We start from the raw sequence: 23,233 nt of genomic DNA on the forward strand, positions 1-23,233 counted from the left end.
GTTTTAATGCTTGATTTTTGCAGGGAAGAGAGCTAAACTCCCAAATGCATTTTCAAAGCAGAATCAACTCATGTGCTAAAATTTAAAAATTTGTAGCAAGTTTCTCTCTCTCTCTCTCTCTCTCTCTCTCTCTCTCTCTCTCTCTCTTTCTCTCCATTGAATGGGATTCTTTCATTTCTATATACTGTATTCTCTTTAGTCCTGTTTCATGTTTCATTTTTCATTATTCCTTATAATTTTAAATGACCAACTGAAAATCTCATTTCATCACTTCATAAAAATTTTTTTTAGTAATTACTACAGCCTAAAGCAAATTTCTTTAACCACTTTTATGTGTGCAGTGAAGGCAAGGTTTTATTACACGGCAGGAAAAAGGGTGGTTATACGGATATGGTGAATCTTCTAAATGTGTCTTTGCTTTTATCTTCCATTTTTTAAAATTTCTTTTTAAATGTGATGTGCATAAGGAAAGAGAAGAATTGAATTTGGGTGCAGTTGATAGAATTGAGGAAGTGGTTTCATGAAATATTTTTCTAATTGGGTAAACCTGCTCATATAAACGGGAGATTAAAACCCTTTTAGGGAGGGTTAAGGGAATTGAGAGAATTGGACGCATTCCTAAAGGAATTAAAACACACATTTTGATCATGTTTATCTATCAATAAGAAATCAGGGTCTCTTTTCTGCAGAAAGAGGGATACATGGTTTTTGAATTTGTTGATTACTATAATGGGTTTGTCTTAAGATTAGTGTTTTCAAATTAGGGTTTCTTCATACCCAAGGATGGAAAAGCAAAAGATGGAATTGTAAAGCTTCTCATAAAGGTTAGTACCTTCGTTGCTTTTATTTTTTAATGGTAGTAACTTCATTGTGCATGTGTTCAGACTTTAAATATTAACTATATTTGTGGTTGGGTGTCTGTCTACATAAAACTTCCTATATGTTCTGTTGTTTTCATTTCATATGCTCGGTTTTGGTTGGGTGTTGTGAATATCATTATGACATCCATGAATTTGGTTTGCTGCTGCGAGTTGCCTTCCACTTTGATTAAATTTATCTCAATATATATTATTTTCAATCTTATTTCTTTTTACACAACACTTTTTACAAATAAAAGAAATCTTCCTTCTCTAAATTTTCTTTCTTTCTTTGTACAATACCTTGAAAAGAATGCAGAACATGGAAAATAAACTTTTTTTTTTTTTAGTTTTATGGTTATATACCTTGTTCCTTTCTACAAAGTGTCCCTGCATGATGCATGTTCAATGCTTTGAGATTTGATTATGGAGTAATTCATCTCATTTACATTAGAAAATTGACCAAATTATTTGACGACTCTCTCTCTCTCTCTCCAATGTGAGTTATTTTTTATTTTTCTCATCAATATTTTTTTTTGGACTTCATTAGAGCCTCCAGAAATAGGATTTCGCCCCTGTTTTCTCTTCTAACATGCTTAGCAAGTGATCTCTCTCTCTCTCTCTCTCTCTCTCTCTCTCTCTCTCTCTCCATTGTCATTTATTTTTCATTTTTCTCATCAGCATTTTTTTTAAATCAGCAGGGTCTGGACCCTGATCCAGAGAGGACGGTGAGCGAGGGACGCGAGATCCCCCTCTCAATTCTCTGGGACCTCCACAAATGTGAAGGAGAGCTCTGCCAAGGAACTCTCGAAATGATGCCACTCACAGCATGGGTGGCGATACATATGTATGAGATACCTCTTGATCCTGAGACAAAAAGCCTCGAAACCAAGACGCACCTGAAATAACTCAGAGTTGCCATCCAGGGGAGCTGGCCCTGGAACCCAATGAAATACTCTGTTGCAACGGATAACCAGAGATGCAAAGGTCCGTTCCTGGTGACGAATGGGGAAGATCTGAAGAGCACCCCCAATTCGCCCAAGTACGAACACTTGGTCTCTTATGCCATTTTTAATTAAATTTGAAGAGTTTTGGGCAAAAATCATGTGAAATGAGAACAATCATCCCCGAGAAAACGTCTATCTAAGCATGCATGACCCGGGGATGGGCAAAGAAAATGAACATCCAAATCATAACTCATCGCATCTAATCCTAACTCATCGCATCTAAGAAAGCAATAAACAATCGCATGCATAGCTACAGCTAAGCAGATAATGATAGATATAATGAGATAAGAAAGCAAATATCTAAGTTTAGACAGATAATCAAGCTAAGACGAATGGATAAACGCTATAGCTAAGCAATCAAAGCAGTAAAATAAACACACTAGCGTGCGAGCCTATGCAAGAGATAAGACTAAGAAAATAGCAATCAAGAAGCAAACAAACTAGAAGCGACGCATGAGAAATCTGAGGCAAGCACACAAGGTAAAAGATGCAAGAAAAGAAAAGAATTAGAAAATCATCGGTATGCGATGACCAAAAACTGTCAGGAAAAAGAAAATGGAACACACGATAGGCTCGGAGGGCGATTCAAAAGGAATCAAGCCCAGCGATCCTAATCTGCTGAAGATCGGACAAGTCTCGCGATTGTCATGACCTATCGTTGGGCTCAGCGAGGACAATCCCTGTGAAGGGACCACGCTACGTCATCGCCCGTCCCAAAACCCGATAAAACATCGGAAAACCAATGAAAACCAGAAAACCACGATCGAAATCGGAAATGGAATGAAAAGGGGGCTCCGAGTGACCTGGCAATCACCATCCTTGCCCATTTTTGTTTTTGTTTTTGCTTTGAAATGCTTGAAAATGTTTGAAAAATGTTTATTAAAAGGTTTGACTGGACTTGGGTAGACCCAAGCTACCTACGTACCCTGTGGGAAGGGATCAAGCCAACGTAGTTCGAAACAGCTTTTTCGAAAAATGTTTTTGATGTTTTTGACGATTTTTGTTGTCTTTGGATTTTTTACTATTTGATTTTTATGTGTTTTTGTTTATCCCTTTGGTTGAAAGGGGTTTTGGCTCAGGAGGTTTCCGTCCGTCGTCGCCTAAACCCGAGAGAAGGTGTTCCCAAAATCGATGGAATCCCGAAACTCGAAAAGGATCCCGAGGAACGTGCAAATAATAATCCCGAAAAGAAAGGAAACCCTTCAAATCCTGCGAAGACCCTAAGATGGGGGAAAACGATAGGAAGAGCAAGGTGTTGGCTCAAGAAACATTCCGTCATCGCCTTGACTGAGAGAGAAAGTTCCCTAAAAATCGATGGAATCCCAGAAACCGAAGAGGATCCTAAGGAACGCGAAGAGAGTAGTTCCAAGAAGAAGACAAGGTGGAACCCCTGAATCCTACAAGAAATGATGACATCAGAAAGAAGGGAAAACCCCTATACCCTGTAAGAATCCCAAGAAGGGAAAGAGGATGTGAAGGGCAAAGGGTTGGCTCAAGAATCATTCCGTCATCGCCTGGGGCATGTAGAACGTGAATGAAAAGGCTACAATAAGTTGTTCCATAGATTACATCATGATCAAGTGGAGAGACAACACGGACAGAGATGTAATTCGACAATTTCTTCTTTTGCCAAGTATGAGAGATATTCCAACAAACATAGTAAGTATTCTCGTTTAGAATGCATTGACTGAGATACCTGGTATAAATGAAGGTGGCAAGTCTTGAGACACTAGTAATTGAAATTCCATGATTGACATTAGAGCATGAACTAGACAAGTGGAACCCAAAACAAGACAAATGAGCCGTAAGCATTCTGACAGGGGGCAAATGAGCTTAGTGCTCTTATTGAACGAGGTAATTCTAACTGAGTTTGGCGCACTCCCCAAAACAAGGTATACCCACCGAATCATACAAATATCAACCTCCTATACCTTGGGGAAACAACATTAACACAACCATGTTTCGAAAATTATGTTATTAGCATTCTCGTCTTGATATTAACATTACCGAGGTTTAATATGACTTGGTGCAATTATCAAAACATTGTGATGCAAAATCTAGCTCTGAAAAGGATTAGGCAATTACCTGATATATCTGCCTCGTCATGGGTTATTGACCACATATTCACCATTGCAGTTGTGCCTGCAGGAATGAAATTCTTTCCAATGTGAGTGTCATGGATTGCAGGCCGGGCCCATGAAAGAAGGGGACCAGGTGGATGCATCCTAAGGGATTCCTTCACTATGGATTGAAGATAAGGGAGGTTTGGTATATCAGAATCAGATACGGGTCGGGACTCTCCCACAACAGCATCAATTTCAGATTGGGCTTTGGACTGAATATCTGGGTGTAGGACCATTCTTGGTAGAATCCACTCCAGGAGGATAGCTACTGTATCAGTACCTCGGAAAATCATCTCCCAATGAACAGCAATCATATCAGAATCACTGAGCTTATCATCCTCCAAGCCAAGCAAAACATCAACAAAACACCTTTTCCATCCTCACCCAAGGACCCATCAACTCTCTTCTTCCTATGCTCCTCTATAATCCTCCCAACAAAAACATTCACCCTCCTCTCTCTGCAAAAATGACCGAACCCCCTACTCTTCCAGCTCCTCTCTTTTTTTTTGGGTTGTCCATACATTTGGATTTTTAATATCAAGGGATTAGGAGTGTTACTGGGTTATGAACCAGCCGTGAGGCGATAGCTCTGATACCATGTGAAACAACCAATTACCCTAAAAGCCCAAGCCATTAGAGTTGGTGATATTTAATCATTTATACTTGAACAGATTGTAACAAAGAATGCCAAACCAAATAAATGAGTAGGAAGAAACCAAACCAGAGCTGCTCCCGTAGCTCATCTTGCAAAACCACCTACTGAGATGATGATTGCAAAGAGATCCCGGCTATTTGCAGAGGTTGCAGGGGAGGGTGGATTGAATCTAGAATTAGGACTTTTGTAGTCACGCTGAAGCTCTGTCGCTGACGGATGTGCAGCCGCCGGACCGGATCTGAAATGGGGTTGCCGGATTCCGGCAAGGATGGTCGGACCACGAAAAGGGTGATCGGAGAAAGAGGTTTCCAGTGTTAGAGAGGGTTTTGAGATGGGTTTGGTAGCAAGGGTGTTGGGTTGACGGTGGTGGGAGATGAGATGAAATGGGTTTGGGTTGGTGGCTGAGATGGTAGTGGTGGGTTTGGGTTTTAAGTGAGTGTAAACGACATGGGTTTGGGTCGGTGGCTTAGGTTAGGAGGCGGCTGAGGGTGGTGGTCCATGGTGATGAAGGTCGGAGATGGAGGGGTGAGAATGGCTAGCAATGGTCGGATTCTTGCCGGATTCCGGCTTGGATGGGGTTTTGAAGGAGGAGATGATGTGGGTTTGGTCGAGCGGTGGCTGGCCGGAGTTAGGGTGATTTGAGGAGGGTTTGAAGAGGGTTTTGATTGAGAAGAAGATGAGGTGGGTTTCCATGGAGGAGGCTTGCCGGATTCCGGCGAGGTTACCGGAGAAGAGGAATAGAATGGGATTTAAAAATGAGGTGGGTTTAGGCGCTGCTTGGTATGGGTTGGAGAGATCTGGGTTGTAATGGCGGCTCGGTGGTGGAGGTGGCCGATGGAAAGTAGAGGTGGGTTTGGAATGGGGATTGCCGGTGGTGTGAATGGGATTTAGGTAGTGGCTGGATTCTCCTTTTCTTCTCCTTCTCCCTCTGTGCAATACCCTCTCCCCTTCCTCAACGAAAATCAAGAGACCCCTCTCTCAAACGATGGTGGCCGAGGATGGGGAGTGGTCGGAGCTCCGGCAACGTTGCCGGAGAAGAAGACCCAAAACCCCTTTTGTTCTCTCTCTCTCTCTCTCTCTCTCTCTCTCTCTCTCTCTCTGTAATTTCTTTCGAAAATGGAAGACCTTCCCCTCCCCTCTCTCACGAGCTCTCTCTCGAGGTTTTATATCTAGGGTTTTGCCCTTCACTCTAATCCTAGCCATCCATTTACCACTTATTTTCTCTTGGTTGTTTTCAGCCCTTGATCATTTTCTCTAGAGGGCATTGATATCAGCACATCTCCTCCCAGGTGTTTGAATCCGCTCCTTTTATCCCTTTTATCTTTGAAAATGATATTAGCCCTATCTCATTTTGATACCTTTGCAAATCATCTTGTCATCTAGTGTTTAAAGGGGCTGCGCTGATATAGATTGCAGCCCGGGGGATCCAAACAGAGGAGTGCCAATACCAAAATTCTGGGGCACGCTGTAGGTTGCCTAATTTTTGCAGAAATAAAAGGGAAGGTCGGGGTAATTGAACAGAGGATATCGATGGGGCTTCGGGATCACTCAAGCTTTCAGAATATTTCCAGAAATGATTTTCAAGCGGGCATTTTCGGATTTTTCAGGCTCTTCTGCAATTGGACCTCAAGCTCTAGAAATTTCGGGAATCGGTTTCAGGGATTTGAAAACTGAGTTCGGGGAATTTTGGATTCGATTTTAGGGATCGATTTCGGGATTTATTCAATTTTTGGGGAAATTTGGGTCAGGTCAAAATGGGGTGTCTACAGATGCCTCTCTTTGGCAGAGGGTACTTGTCGCACGAATGCCAAAGCCAAAAGGACGACGTATTTTGACCTGCCCCGAAAATTTGTTTAAAGAAGGAAAACATAAAGAAAATGATTTTGCGAAGATTGAATTCATGAAAGGATCGGATGCCTCAAGGGTCTTACTCAGATTGGATGTCTTAGGGGACTGTAGAATGAATGCCTCGAGGGACTTTGGAAGGGATGCCGCAGGGGACTTTGGAAATGATGCCACAGGGGACTTTGGAAAGGATGCCACAGGGGACTTTGGAAAGAGTGCCTCGGGGGACTTTGGAAAGAATGCCACTGGGGACTTTGAAAAGGATGTAGCGGGGGACTTTGAAAAGGATGCCTTGGGAAGGCGGTTGAATACAGCCTGCCTGCGAAATTGACCTGTCCGCGAAATTGACTTGTCTGCCAATGAGACACGGCCAGCGGAACTGGAGGTCAGCGAGACGGGAGCCAAACAAAATTTGATTTGTTCTGCGAAATTGACCTGTCTGCGAATGAGACATGGCCAGCGGGACTGGAAGTCAGCGAAACGGAAATCAATAAGGATCAGCCTTGATGGCCTGATGAAGATAGCTTGTCTGCGAAATTGACCTGTCTGCGAATGAGACATGGCCAGCGGGACTGGAGGTCAGCGAGACGGAAATCAATGAGGATCGGCCTTAATGGCCTGATAAAAATAGCTTGTCTGCGAAATTGACCCATCTGCTAAATCGACCTGTCTACGAATGAGACGCGGTCAGCGGGACTGGAGGTCAGTGAAACGGGAGCTAAGGAAACTTTGATTCGCCTGCGAAATTGACCTGTTCGCGAAATTGAATTGTCTGCGAATGAGACACGACCAGCGGGACTGAAGTCAGCGAGAAGGGAACTAAGAAAAAATTGATTTGTCTGCGAGATTGACCTGTCCGCGAAGTTGACCTGTCTGCGAATGAGACAAGGCCAGCGGGACTGGAAGTCAGCGAAACAGAAATCAATAAGGATCGGCCTTGATGGCCTGATGAAAAGAGCTTGTCTACAAAATTGACTTGTCTGCGAAATTGACCTGTCTGCGAATGAGACAAGGCCAGCGGGATTGGAGGTCAGCGAGACGGGAGCTAAAGAAAATTTGATTTATCTGCGAAATTGACCGGTCTGCGAAGGTGACTGGTCTGCGAACGAGACGCGGCCAGCGGGACTGAGGGTCAGCGAGACGGGAATCAAAAGGGATTAGAGAAATTGGATTGGATTCGAAATTAGAATAGGATTTTGACTTATTCCATTGGGGATTGATTGATCATCTCTTGCCAAGAGAAATTAGGAGTGCGTGCTCTCTGCTGAGAACAAGACTTGGATGACTTGCTGGAGTTTGAGTATCGACTGTTTTTGTTGAGAGAATTGTATTCTGCAGGGAGTTGAGTCCTATGAGGAGTTGACAGTAGACTCAGAAGTGAGTAGACCTGGTTGGGGATTTGGCGGCTTGGCTCGAGATGTGCTCATGCCTCTCTCATCTCAACTTGCTGGGGATATTAACACTGATTATCCTTGTGTGTCTGATATCTTTTATGACGCAAGTCATAAAAGATACCCCTAGTGTATTGTACTTCCATGACAAGGGTCTTAAGGAGGCGAAACAATGATGGTCGAAAAAAAGATGCTTTGCTTCATGAAGGCTTGAGGTTGCAAAGGTTTTTTTTTTTTTTGAATGGAGGGAGTAGGACAATCACCATGATGGCTGAGCCTGAGAATCTCTTTCTGGCATTGCTCGCTTCTGGAGCCTTAAGGTCTCTGGTAGGTTTGACTAGGATGTCTCTTGCCCCTTCTGATACCTAAAACAGGAGTTACTCTGAATTTTCTTCATCGTTTAAAGGGCGTGTTGTCGTTCTCTCAACGCCAGCGACTTTGACTTCAAAAGGAAGAAAAAAAACGAACGAAAGGAGGAATAGATTTCAAAGGATTCAACCAAAGAAAACTCCTATTGCTCTAGGGACTCGACTCATTTTTTTTTGACTCACTCTTGGATCTTATGTGTTATTTATTAAGTGTATGGCCTAGCCACTCGTAGAGTATTTCGAATACCGTGTCAAGAGGCATTAATTTCCTCTTTCGGTATTTCTGTCATGGTTAATATCTCCTTTCGGATTGCTCGGTTTCGATGCCCCTAGTGTAGGGGAGTGTCAAAGTAAGCTTTGCCAGCACTACTTGAACTATGAGATTTTGCTGTGACTGAAGATTCTTCCTCCGCCTCATTGATTCGCGCATTGCAGGAAGTCATTGCCATGAACCAGATTGCCTTTTCAGGTTTTCAATCTGGTGGACCGTGTGCCCTATCTTTTGCCTGGATCGCCCTTCGGGTTTTCGGTCCAGCGGGCTCTGTACCCTAACTTTTGCCTAAGTCGGCTTTTGGTTGCCAACTTAGCGGGTTAATGCCCCTAAATTTTGCCTAGGCCGCCCTTTCGGGTTTTTTATTTTTTTTACTTTGAACCTTTGCTTGTTGCACCAGATGGACTTTCTAGGTGGGTTAGGGTTCGAAAGGACGGGATTTGATTTTGGTTTTCAAGGTTTCGACCGAACCCGGATTGGCCAGGCTACCTACGTACCCCCATATGGTGAGGATCAGGCCGAGCATAGTTCAAAAAAAAAATTATGCCCCTGGTTTGTTGGGTGGTTGAAAGAATATTTGATTTTGTTGGGGCTCAAAGGAGTTTGCAAAAGGATTTTTCAAACTTCGGATTTTTTATTTTGAAGGTTCAAACGGCCAAGGATGGCCTTCTGGTGTTCTGGCGTGAAATTTTCTCAAATAATTGAGGTTCAACAGCTTTTGAATTTTTCTTTCTCTCTTTTTTTTCGAGGAGTTTGGCGGCATTTCCTGGCAAGACTTCATCTGCACTGCGTAAGCTTGACTGGTTGAATTCCCACTTTGTCTTTGGGATCTTGAACTGGTACTCGAGATTCTGTGACTCTGGGTCCTTTCGGTATGCTGAAAACGATTTTGAAATCTCTTTTCATTTTATCCACTCCAATTTTTGGGATTCTGACATTCCTAAGGATTTGACGTAGGGGCAGGTTCCCTTCACTTTTTTTTTATTCTGGATTCTTTTTTTTTTATTGGACGTCGGGGAGGCCCCTACTCCTTGAATGCTCTAACTTGAAATTCCATCGGAATGCACGGCCAAAGTATGGTTTTGGGACTCATGCTCTTATGATTATGACTTTGTTGTCTGAAAGTCTTCTCTAATTCTTTTGATCATCTTCACTTGATGTCTTGTATTCGTCCTTGAAAATTTTGCTTTTTCGACCTGATGTCTAAAGCTGAGGGAGTCTTTCATTGACTAGCACTAAGGGCATGCTCCCGATTTATCCTCGTAAGGCCAAGCAGAACTACTTGGAACCCTCTTAGTAGGCTTATCGATTCTTCGCGCTCTTTGGGAGATAAAGTTTTGCCAATCCATATTTCCCGAGTTTCAGATTTTGATACCACCATCGACAGTTTCGATTTCGTCTTCAAGTGGCTTTACTCGACGCTCTTCCTCTCGTTTGACCATCTTTCAGATCTCGAGGAGAATTTCGTCGGCATCCTTATCTGAGGAGGGTGTATTAGCTTGTTCAACATTAGATCCAAGGGGAAACACAGAGGAAAATTGGACATTGAAAACACATGTTCATTTCATTGAGAAGTTTATGTACATGGATGATACTCGACACGCAACATTGGGCCTTTTCATCAGACATAACAATGGGTTGAATGCTGACTCACCATAAGAAATTGGAGCAGACACAAAATACTTGGACTTGACACTAATATGATTATTTGACCTACCAACTTGGACAACAGAGTTGTTACACACACGACAATGACGAATTTGAAAGAAATGACACTTTTTAGAGGCAACGGACTAGCGCTGAAAGTTCATGACATCGTGCCTTCATTAATGATGATAATGATCGGAGAGAACAATCCTGGAGTTAGAATCTCAGAAGGGATGGCCTCTTCGGTTTTTGTTGACCCAGCTCAAATTGTTCTTTAGCACCTGACAATGGCAAGGCTTTTTCTGGTATGATGTTTTCAAGGGGTTCAAGCTATGACATCTTTCCCTTTTCCTTCCCATTCATTTTCCAGCCCAGAGGTGGTACAGGTAAAGGGGGTGAGATCTATGAAGGGTTGAAAGGGTAGAGTGGTTCCCATGGTGGGTGAAAGAGGTGCAACATGGTTAGGTGCAGAGTTCTCGGAAGCATTTGAGTTCGAGAAGAGTGAGGGGATCCCCGTCTATCAGGTCCTGGATTGCATCATCATCTCTGTCATTTCTGCCAAGACGAGACTCTCAGTATACTCAACTATCTGGGTAAGGTGAGATGGAATAGGTACAACGGACTGGTGAGACTGAAGAGTTTAAGAGATGGAAGCTTGTTTAGGAGGTATGCTGAGTAACTGGGTGAGACTCCTATCATGGAATTGACAAACACTTGGCTCAATGACAAGTAATCACATGACAATGTAATGTGCAAGTTGAAACAAAAGGTGGCACAAACACATCCTTCCCTTGGATAAAATCCGACAGCATAACGACTGTACATGGAGATGAGGTAAGGTAAGTACATGGTTCGTCAACAAACCTAAAAGAATAATGATCACTCCAAGGTTTTTAATGAAAATCCGACAGCATAACGACTGTACTAGGAGGGTCTTAGTAACTAAACATGAAGAGTACGCCGTCATGGTCAATATAAAGCAGGGCTCTCAACAAGAACACACACTCTGGTAGCAATAATGGCAAGATAGACTCACAATCGACATGTGGAATGGGATTTGATGAGGATCGAACAAAGGATCAGGCTCATAGAAGATAGATCGGGCTATAAAATGATGAAGTGAAACCAATGATCTGATCATAATATGAAAGACGGATAGATAGAGATAGCAGATTAGGTTAGGAAGGAAAATCTAACGTAAAAAACATACCCTAATCTAAAAATAAATACAGATATACATATACATATATATATACATCCTAACCAGGGGCACCAGTCTAGTATGCTCTAACGGAGTCAAGGAGGTCTCGACTGATGACAGACTGATGAGTGTACTAGGACCGTGTTGTAGCCACGCAAGGTGAGCTACCCTAGTCTACAAATGGGACAAGGCTCCTAACTCTAGGCTTCACATGTGTAAGCAACACACGCTCGTCCTATATGAGTACATATATATAGTGTCCTAGCAAGGGCTCCCTAATTTTGGTTCTAAAGGGAGCAGCTAATATATATACATAATATAATGAAATAAAAGTAGGGCCCAGGCATTTCTGCAGGGTACTATGCTTATGACCATACCCTTGATGTATAACGCCAGCACACCCAGCATTATACAGAGTATGTTCATTGCTCATCGGCTGCTGTAGAACACCAGCACACCCAGTGTCTACGGCTGCTACTCCGGCGCATAGCTTGGAAATAGATACAACGGTTCCCTTAAGGTCATAATTACCCATCTGGTACGCGTCATATCTATTCCCTGAGGCCAATAATGAAAATAATGAAAGAAATAAAGAATATAACAATGCATGATGTGCAGTGTGTGAATCCCTCGTTTTATTTACGCACCTACTCGGTGCCCCTGAATTTCTAACGATGAAGTTCCCATTTAACTTGGTTTAGACCCAAATTTCTTCAAAATTAATTAAAATGGCATTTTTACAGATTTAGGCAATATTTCAAGAACTCCCCAGCAGAGTCACCAGCCTGTGGACCCCGATCCCGAGAGGACGGTGAGCGAGGGACGCGAGATCCCCCTCTCAATCCTCTGGGACCTCCACAAATGTGAAGGAGAGCTCTGCCAAGGAACTCTCGAAATGATGCCACTCACAGCATGGGTGGCGATACATATGTATGAGATACCTCTTGATCCGGAGACAAAAAGCCTCGAAACCAAGACGCACCTGAAATAACTCAGAGTCGCCATCCAGGGGAGCTGGCCCTGGAACCCCATGAAATACTCTGTTGCAACGGATAACCAGAGATGCAAAGGTCTGTACCTGGTGACGAATGAGGAAGATCTGAAGAGCACCCCCAATTCGCCCAAGTACGAACACTTGGTCTCTTATGCCATTTTTAATTAACTTTGAAGAGTTTTGGGCAAAAATCATGTGAAATGGGAACAATCATCCCCGAGAAAACGTCTATCTAAGCATGCATGACCCGGGGATGGGCAAAGAAAATGAACATCCAAATCATAACTCATCGCATCTAATCCTAACTCATCGCATCTAAGAAAGCAATAAACAATCGCATGCATAGCTACAGCTAAGCAGATAATGATAGATATAATGAGATAAGAAAGCAAATATCTAAGTTTAGACAGATAATCAAGCTAAGACGAATGGATAAACGCTATAGCTAAGCAATCAAAGCAGTAAAATAAACACACTAGCGTGCGAGCCTATGCAAGAGATAAGACTAAGAAAATAGCAATCAAGAAGCAAACAAACTAGAAGCGACGCATGAGAAATCTGAGGCAAGCACACAAGCTAAAAGATGCAAGAAAAGAAAAGAATCAGAAAATCATCGGTATGCGAGGACCAAAAACTGTCAGGAAAAAGAAAATGGAACACACGATAGGCTCGGAGGGCGATTCAAAAGGAATCAAGCCCAGCGATCCTAATCTGCTGAAGATCGGACAAGTCTCGCGATCGTCATGACTTATCGTTGGGCTCAGCGAGGACAATCCCTGTGAAGGGACCACGCTACGTCATCGCCCGTCCCAAAACCCGATAAAACGTCGGAAAACCGATGAAAACCAGAAAACCACGATCGAAATCGGAAATGGAATGAAAAGGGGGCTCCGAGTGACCTGGCAATCACCATCCTTGCCCATTTTTGTTTTTCTTTTTGTTTTTGCTTTGAAATGCTTGAAAATGTTTGAAAAATATTTATTAAAAGGTTTGACTGGACTTGGGTGGACCCAAGCTACCTACGTACCCTGTGGGAAGGGATCAAGCCAACGTAGTTCGAAACAGCTTTTTTGAAAAATGTTTTTGATGTTTTTGACGATATTTGTTGTCTTTGGATTTTTTACTATTTGATTTTTATGTGTTTTTGTTTATCCCTTTGGTTGAAAGGGGTTTTGGCTCAGGAGGTTTCCGTCCGTCGTCGCCTAAACCCGAGAGAAGGTGTTCCCAAAATCGATGGAATCCCGAAACTCGAAAAGGATCCCGAGGAACGTGCAAAGAATAATCCCGAAAAGAAAGGAAACCCCTCAAATCCTGCGAAGACCCTAAGATGAGGAAAAACGATAGGAAGGGCAAGGGGTTGGCTCAAGAAACATTCCGTCATCGCCTTGACTGAGAGAGAAAGTTCCCTAAAAATCGATGGAATCCTAGAAACCGAAGAGGATCCCAAGGAACGCGAAGAGAGTAGTTCCAAGAAGAAGACAAGGTGGAACCCCTGAATCCTACAAGAAATGATGACATCAGAAAGAAGGGAAAACCCCTATACCCTGTAAGAATCCCAAGAAGGGAAAGAGGATGTGAAGGGCAAAGGGTTGGCTCAAGAATCATTCCGTCATCGCCTGGGGCATGTAGAACGTGAATGAAAAGGCTACAATAAGTTGTTCCATAGATTACATCATGATCAAGTGGAGAGACAACACGGACAGAGATGTAATTCGACAATTTCTTCTTTTGCCAAGTATGAGAGATATTCCAACAAACATAGTAAGTATTCTCGTTTAGAATGCATTGACTGAGATACCTGGTATAAATGAAGGTGGCAAGTCTTGAGACACTAGTAATTGAAATTCCATGATTGACATTAGAGCAGGAACTAGACAAGTGGAACCCAAAACAAGACAAATGAGTCGTAAGCATTCTGACAGGGGGCAAATGAGCTTAGTGCTCTTATTGAACGAGGTAATTCTAACTGAGTTTGGCGCACTCCCCAAAACAAGGTATACCCACCGAATCATACAAATATCAACCTCCTATACCTTGGGGAAACAACATTAACACAACCATGTTTCGAAAATTATGTTATTAACATTCTCGTCTTGATATTAACATTACCGAGGTTTAATATGACTTGGTGCAATTATCAAAACATTGTGATGCAAAATCTAGCTCTGAAAAGGATTAGGCAATTACCTGATATATCTGCCTCGTCATGGGTTATTGACCACATATTCACCATTGCAGTTGTGCCTGCAGGAATGAAATTCTTTCCAATGTGAGTGTCATGGATTGCAGGCCGGGCCCATGAAAGAAGGGGACCAGGTGGATGCATCCTAAGGGATTCCTTCACTATGGATTGAAGATAAGGGAGGTTTGGTATATCAGAATCAGATACGGGTCGGGACTCTCCCACAACAGCATCAATTTCAGATTGGGCTTTGGACTGAATATCTGGGTGTAGGACCATTCTTGGTAGAATCCACTCCAGGAGGATAGCTACTGTATCAGTGTGGACCTCGATCCCGAGGACGAATGGGCGAGGGACACGAGATCCCACGCCGATCCTCTAAGATCTCTACAATGTGAAGGAGAGCTCTACTAAGGAACTCTCGAAATGATGCCACTCACAGCATGGGTGGCGATACAAATGAGATACCTCTCGATTCAAGGACTAGCCCGGAACCAAGATGTACCTATAACAAAGAAGAGTCGCCATCCAGGGAAGTAGGCCCTGGATCCAATGAAATACTCTGTTGCAACGGATAACCAGAGATACAAAAGTTCGTGCCTGATGACGAATGGGGAAGGTGTTAAGCGCCCCCAATTCGCCCAAGTGCAAGCACCTGGTCTCTTATGCCATTTTTAATTAATTTTGAAGAGTTTTGGGCTAAAATCATGTGAAATGGGAACGAGCATCCCCGAGAAAACGTCTATCTAAGCATGCATGACCCGGGGATGGGCAAAAGAAAATAAACATCCAAATCCTAACTCACCGCATCTAATCCTAACTCATCACATCTAGAAAAACAGTAATATTCACACGCACAGCTACAGCTAAGCAGATAATCAAGATAAGATGAATAAATGCTACAACTAAGCAGGTGAGAGGACAGATAAGCACAGCTGTAAACTACCAAAGCAATAGAATAAACACACTAGCATGCGAGCCTATGTAAGAGATAATGCTAAGGAAATAATAAGCAATCTCATGCTAGGAAAGTAAACAAGCTAACAGTAGCACATAAGAAGTCAAAGATAAACACACAATGAGCTAAAAGATACAGGGAAAGAAATGAATCGGAAAATCAACGGTACATGAGGACCGAGAATACCAGGGAGAAGAAAAAGGAGCGTACGATAAGCTTAGGGAGCGATTCTAATGAATCAAGCTCAGCGATCCTGATCCGCTAAAGATCGGATAAGTCTCACGATCGTCATAGCCTATCGTTGGGCTCAGCGAGGACAATCCCTGTGAAGGGGCCACGCTACGTCGTCGCCCGTCCCAAAACCCGATAAAACGTCGGAAAACCGATAAAACCGGAAAACCACGATCAAAATCGGAAATGAAATGAAAGGAAGGCTCTGAGTGACCTGGCAATCACCATCCTTGCCCATTTTAGTTTTTATGTTTTTGGGAAAAGCTTGAAAGATATTTTTTGATGCTGAAATGATTTTTTGAAGGGTTTAAATGATTTTGTTGAAAGGCTTGACTGAACTTGGGATGACGATCCCAAGCTGCCTACGTACCCTGTGAAAAGGGATCAAGCCAACGTAGTTCGAAACAGCTTTTCGAAAAACGCTTTTGAGTGCTTTTTTATGTTTTTTGGATTTTTTGTTATTTGATTTTTACGTATTTTTATCCCTTTTGATCGAAAGGGGGGGTTTGGCTCAAGCGGTTGCCGACCGTCATCGACTGGTTCGACGAAGTGTTCCCAAAATCGATGGGTGACCTGGCAATCACCATCCTTGCCCATTTTAGTTTTTGTGTTTTTGGGAAAAGCTTGAAAGATATTTTTTGATGCTGAAATGATTTTTTGAAGGGTTTAAATGATTTTGTTGAAAGGCTTGACTGAACTTGGGATGACGATCCCAAGCTGCCTACGTACCCTGTGAAAAGGGATCAAGCCAACGTAGTTCGAAACAGCTTTTCGAAAAACGCTTTTGAGTGCTTTTTTATGTTTTTTGGATTTTTTGTTATTTGATTTTTACGTATTTTTATCCCTTTTGATCGAAAGGGGGGGTTTGGCTCAAGCGGTTGCCGACCGTCATCGACTGGTTCGACGAAGTGTTCCCAAAATCGATGGGTGACCTGGCAATCACCATCCTTGCCCATTTTAGTTTTTGTGTTTTTGGGAAAAGCTTGAAAGATATTTTTTGATGCTGAAATGATTTTTTGAAGGGTTTAAATGATTTTGTTGAAAGGCTTGACTGAACTTGGGATGACGATCCCAAGCTGCCTACGTACCCTGTGAAAAGGGATCAAGCCAACGTAGTTCGAAACAGCTTTTCGAAAAACGCTTTTGAGTGCTTTTTTATGTTTTTTGGATTTTTTGTTATTTGATTTTTACGTATTTTTATCCCTTTTGATCGAAAGGGGGGGTTTGGCTCAAGCGGTTGCCGACCGTCATCGACTGGTTCGACGAAGTGTTCCCAAAATCGATGGGGATCCCGAAATGCGAAGAGGAATCCCAAGGAACGTGAAGAGAGTAGTCCCGAAAGAAGGTAAGAAAGGAAACCCTTCGAGTCCTGCGAAGACTCTAAGACGGAGAAAATGATAGGAAGGGCAAGGGGTTGGCTCAAGAAATATTCCGTCATCGCCCTGAGACCCGACAGAAAACTTCTGAAATCAATGGACGATATAGGAACCCTGAGATCTAAGGAAAATCCTAAGACTAAGAGAAGCCTCGAAAGGGAAGGAAAGAGAAAGCTAAGGTGGGCTCCGAGTAGCCTCATCATAGCCCATAACTCCCTCCTAGGAAATTAAACTGTAAATCGACATTTGATTAATGTTAAATCGAAAGGAACCCAAGCTCCGACTTTGTGTTGCTTGGATTGCACTTTACAATTCGGCTCAAGCAGAAGTTATCTAAATTTAAACAGATTGATGATGTATGAGAGGGTAATACAATTTATCATCTATGATGCCACTGCCCAAGAATAAGAAAATGAAACATCATGGCAATGGTGATCATATTCTGGCAAAATTTTCATAAGAACTCACTGCTTATCCAAATCACATCATGACTGAGAGTTCATCCTCTAAATGAAAAGAGGTATAACATGCCAACTGAAATGGGATGAGTCATAAGTATGGCCACTCCCCTGTTTTGATATCCACACCAAACTCGTCTCCATCCATGTTACTGCTCATCCATAAAACCCATTTCAATCCCCAGCTAAGCCATAGAAAATTAACAAGTAGCAGCAATATGTGATTCTAAAAGAAAAAAAAAAAAAAAACACCATCACACCCCATTGGATATAAAACCTATGAAGCAGCCATTTACCTGAACAAGAACAAAAATAAAATAAAATATGGATTTGAGTTTGGATCGACTTACAGTAACAAGATATTACTATCCTCTTCTTGAATCCGAGCTACGAGGTGGAGGGCCGAGGATTTGATGATGAAAGGCGAAGGCCACGAGCGGCACAGAGGCGGCAATGGTGGGACGGTGGCTGAAAATGGAGGAGGGTTTGGTGATGGCTGTAATGGAGGGTTTTAACGGTGGTTGGGATGGGGATGGGTTTTGATCGGATTTAATGGGGTTACCGGATTCCGGTGGGTTATGGCCGGATTCCGGTGGTATGGGTTTTATTAGGTTGTGAAGAAGGAGAGGATGGTGGAAATGTGGAGGTGGCACGGCCGGAGCAAATGGTTGTGGGCGGTGGTCGGAGGTGGCACGGCCGGAGTTGGAGAAGTTGCAGAGATTGTGGAGATGGGATTAAAAATGGAGGGTTTGATGGTAAGGGGATAGGGAAACAGAAGATTGTCGGTGGCATAGAGAGGGTAGCTAGGGGTCGGATACTAAGGAAGATGACCGGAGTTCCGGCAAGATTGCCGGAACCAATGGGTTCGTTGGTGGAACAATGGATGGGGATAGGGTTTTGGGGACATGGGAGTAAGCAAGGAAAATGATAACATCTGTTGGGATGAAAGTGAAGGGAAATGATGTTGGGCTAATGGAGGTGTTCGGTGATGGAGGTGGGGGAGTGGCTGCAAATCCCCTTCTTCTCTCTGTTGGGAGCCAAAAGCTCACCCTCCACAAAAAAAGAAAAATCCTCTTTCAAACCCTAGCCGATTGGTCTTTTAAAAGGGGGTGTGTGTGTGCTCATATTAACACCCCCAAGAGCTTTGGTAAAGCACCTTCTCAACTTGTCTTTTCTCTATTGGGCTGAATGGGCATGGTAATTGGTATGACCACATCCATGAGTTGATAAACCACTCTCCCTTTTACATGGGAAATGAAATATTTCGCCCCTCCTATTCCATGGGCAGCCCCTATAGTGCATTTGTGACTACTCTTTCAATCTAGAGGGGGAGTCCAAGTAAAAGACGGGGAGGCGAATAAAAGAGAATGATATATTTGCCACATCTTTCTTCCTTGGACAGCCCTCTTTAGCATATTTTCTAGCTATAGGGGGTGGTCTAAGCAAGAAAAGGGGAAGGATGAATTACTTTTTTTCTTTTCTTGTATCTTTTCTTAGGGAAATGATATTGACACATTCGTATTTTGATAACGACACCAACTCGCCCGTCTTTTCTTATTTAAACTCATAAAAATGTAATGATCATTTAATCGTGATTTAAACGCTAAAAGACAAGGTAAGTTAGTGAAAATATCAAAGCGAGATTGTGTCAGCATCATCCGCACTTGGGAGGTTCGTGTAGAGGGGTGCCAATACCAGAACTCAGGGTATTTTGCAATTTTTGTAAATTCCGGAAAAAATAAAAGGGAAGGTCGGGGCGATGGAACGGATGATATCAATGGGGTCTATGGATACTGGGGCTTTCAGAGTATTTCGGAAATGGACTGCAAATGTGCACTCTTGGGTCACTCAGGTTCTTTCGCACTCTATGCTCGGTTTCGAGAATTTCAAAATTGATTCCGGACATGTTGGAACCGGTTTCGGGAACTTGAAGCTTGATTCTAGGGACCTTGAATTCGGTTTCGGGACTCGAAATTTGGGATTTATTCAATTTTTGGAAATTTTGGGTCAGGTCAAAATGGGGTGTCTACAATCAGTACCTCGGAAAATCATCTCCCAAAGAACAGCAATCATATCAGAATCACTGAGCTTATCATCCTCCAAGCCAAGCAAAACATCAACAAAACACCTTTTCCATCCTCACCCAAGGACCCATCAACTCTCTTCTTCCTATGCTCCTCTATAATCCTCCCAACAAAAACATTCACCCTCCTCTCTCTGCAAAAATGACCGAACCCCCTACTCTTCCAGCTCCTCTTTTTTTTTTTGGGTTGTCCATACATTTGGATTTTTAATATCAAGGGATTAGGAGTGTTAATGGGTTATGAACCAGCCGTGAGGCAATAGCTCTGATACCATGTGAAACAACCAATTACCCTAAAAGCCCAAGCCATTAGAGTTGGTGATATTTAATCATTTATACTTGAACAGATTGTAACAAAGAATGCCAAACCAAATAAATGAGTAGGAAGAAACCAAACCAGAGCTGCTCCCGTAGCTCATCTTGCAAAACCACCTACTGAGATGATGATTGCAAAGAGATCCCGGCTATTTGCAAAGGTTGCAGGGGAGGGTGGATTGGATCTAGAATTAGGACTTTTGTAGTCACGCTGAAGCTCTGTCGCTGACGGATGTGCAGCCGCCGGACCGGATCTGAAATGGGGTTGCCGGATTCCGGCAAGGATGGTCGGACCACGAAAAGGGTGATCGGAGAAAGAGGTTTCCAGTGTTAGAGAGGGTTTTGAGATGGGTTTGGTAGCAAGGGTGTTGGGTTGACGGTGGTGGGAGATGAGATGAAATGGGTTTGGGTTGGTGGCTGAGATGGTAGTGGTGGGTTTGGGTTTTAAGTGAGTGTAAACGACATGGGTTTGGGTCGGTGGCTTAGGTTAGGAGGCGGCTGAGGGTGGTGGTCCATGGTGATGAAGGTCGGAGATGGAGGGGTGAGAATGGCTAGCAATGGTCGGATTCTTGCCGGATTCCGGCTTGGATGGGGTTTTGAAGGAGGAGATGATGTGGGTTTGATCGAGCGGTGGCTGGCCAGAGTTAGGGCGATTTGAGGAGGGTTTGAAGAGGGTTTTGATTGAGAAGAAGATGAGGTGGGTTTCCATGGAGGAGGCTTGCCGGATTCCGGCGAGGTTACCGGAGAAGAGGAAAAGAATGGGATTTAAAAATGAGGTGGGTTTAGGCCCTGCTGGGTATGGGTTGGAGAGATCTGGGTTGTAATGGCGGCTCGGTGGTGGAGGTGGCCGATGGAAAGTAGAGGTGGGTTTGGAATGAGGATTGCCGGTGGTGTGAATGGGATTTAGGTAGTGGCTGGATTCTCCTTTTCTTCTCCTTCTCCCTCTGTGCAATACCCTCTCCCCTTCCTCAACGAAAATCAAGAGACCCCTCTCTCAAACGATGGTGGCCGAGGATGGGGAGTGGTCGGAGCTCCGGCAACGTTGCCGGAGAAGAAGACCCAAAACCCCTTTTGTTCTCTCTCTCTCTCTCTCTCTCTCTCTCTCTCTGTAATTTCTTTCGAAAATGGAAGACCTCCCCCTCCCCTCTCTCACGAGCTCTCTCTCGAGGTTTTATATCTAGGGTTTTGCCCTTCACTCTAATCCTAGCCATCCATTTACCACTTATTTTCTCTTGGTTGTTTTCAGCCCTTGATCATTTTCTCTAGAGGGCATTGATATCAGCACACCTCCTCCCAAGTGTTTGAATCCGCTCCTTTTATCCCTTTTATCTTTGAAAATGATATTAGCCCTATCTCATTTTGATACATTTGCAAATCATCTTGTCATCTAGTGTTTAAAGGGGCTGCGCTGATATAGATTGGAGCCCGGCGGATCCAAACAGAGGAGTGCCAATACCAAAATTCTGGGGCACGCTGTAGGTTGCCTAATTTTTGCAGAAATAAAAGGGAAGGTCGGGGCAATTGAACAGAGGATATCGATGGGGCTTCGGGATCACTCAAGCTTGCAGAATATTTCCAGAAATGATTTTCAAGCGGGCATTTTCGGATTTTTCAGGCTCTTCTGCAATTGGACCTCAAGCTCTAGAAATTTCGGGAATCGGTTTCAGGGATTTGAAAACTGAGTTCGGGGAATTTTGGATTCGATTTCAGGGATCGATTTCGGGATTTATTCAATTTTTGGGGAAATTTGGGTCAGGTCAAAATGGGGTGTCTACACAGGGTCGCATTTTTCTCATAGAAATCAATGGACTTAGTTAAATCAAAAGTGGCCGGTGGTTCAAATTCTATTTTAATATCAGTAAAACTTCATTTGTTGGGCAATTGAAATTTTCTAATTCCCACTAATTGTGAATTGCAAAAATTTGTGGAGTAAAATTTGGTTTCAGATTACTGTAGTCTGTTTTGGGTTTAGGCTCAAACCTATTTCATTATTATGCAAAGTCACATTTTCACAGATTATATTAAAACGCACTTTCTTTACTTCGTTTCTTTAGATGTGCTTTCCGGAAGAGCGAAGCTCAGTTTTAAGATTGTCTATTAATTACAGTTGTGCATTTGATATTGCTACTGCACAAATCAAACTTCCTCATGAATTTATCTTCTTTCATTTCTAAAAAAAGTTATAAAGCATTCTTGACTCTTTGATTTAACTGGGAGGTTCTAATTTTGGAACACAACTATGTTGTTGTCCACCAATTTACAATTTCTTATAAATTTGAGGGCTCTTTGATTTAATTGGGACACAACTATATTGTTGTCCAACTTTGATGAGCCTGTGAGGTGTTTCATTCGTATAGAACTTTCATCATGTGTGTTTGGAAATTATTTTCTATGTGTTCAGGATCTTGAGGCAAGGAGATAGATCAATTAGAAGATTTTTTCTAATGTAGAAATTATTTTCTATGTTTTCAGGATTTTAGAGCAAGTAGATACATGGATTAGAAGGTTGAATTAGTGGTATGCCATGATAGTGCCTTTTATCATCTTTGCAATACTTATTTTTCAAATGGTATGCCATGATAGTGCCTTGCATTCTTTTTGTCATAAATGTTTTCAATCCTTACTTTAGATTATTTATATTTTCTGTTAAATGTTGATTTCAATCTTTAGTTGATCATTCCAGTGACCGTTTATTCCAGATTTTTGAAGTCAATACTTTCATGTGGAATGCCCACTTCAGTCCCCTTCATTATGTCTATTTGCGTTCTTTGATTGTTTCCACTACTGAGATCTATGCCACATTTCATGTCGAGGAGGTGACATCATGCCCGCTAATGTTTTCGTAGAGGAAAACCATCAGCAGGGTGCTTATCCTTTCGTGTAATGGGTTTACATTTCTATATATTATATGTTTTTCCTTTGGAATTTATGGGAAGGGGTCAAGAAGGTGACATCTTGCCCGCTAATGGTTTTGGTAGTTGAAAACCGTATCCTTTCGTGTAATGGGTTTACATTTGTGAATATATATTTTTATTATCCATGTTATATTACACATCAGCTGAAACAGATAAATGCCTAATATGCCCTCAAATTCACACTTTTCTGAGTTTTAAATACCTCATGTGCCCTCTCTCTAACACGCGTAATCCCTCCTCCCTCTTTCTTCTCTGCTCATCTCTCAAAATTTCTATTCCCCTCTTCTCTTCTGCTCATTAGTTCTGTTCTGCAAAAATTTGTCGATTTAACACGTAGATCTCTCTCTCCCCTCTCT

At 42.7% G+C, this 23,233-nt stretch overlaps 1 protein-coding gene and 1 long non-coding RNA gene across 3 annotated transcripts in view; one reads left to right on the top strand and one right to left on the bottom strand.

Moving 5' to 3' along the window:
• Positions 1 to 23,233, bottom strand: part of LOC143847994 (uncharacterized) — a 45,879-nt gene that overhangs the window by 3,269 nt on the left and 19,377 nt on the right. The window lies entirely within an intron of this gene.
• On the top strand, positions 127 to 22,889 carry LOC143848978 (uncharacterized). 2 transcript variants are annotated; one of them, XR_013235512.1, is made up of 3 exons: positions 127 to 393; positions 765 to 824; positions 22,435 to 22,889. It is a non-coding gene; the product is annotated as an uncharacterized LOC143848978 (long non-coding RNA). The 2 variants fall into 2 exon arrangements; XR_013235511.1 differs by having other exon boundaries at positions 127 to 824.

Source organism: Tasmannia lanceolata, unplaced genomic scaffold, assembly GCF_043159265.1.
Source record: "Tasmannia lanceolata isolate RefF3 unplaced genomic scaffold, GAP_Taslan_0.1 ptg000016l, whole genome shotgun sequence".
Taxonomy (NCBI): Eukaryota; Viridiplantae; Streptophyta; class Magnoliopsida; order Canellales; family Winteraceae; genus Tasmannia; species Tasmannia lanceolata.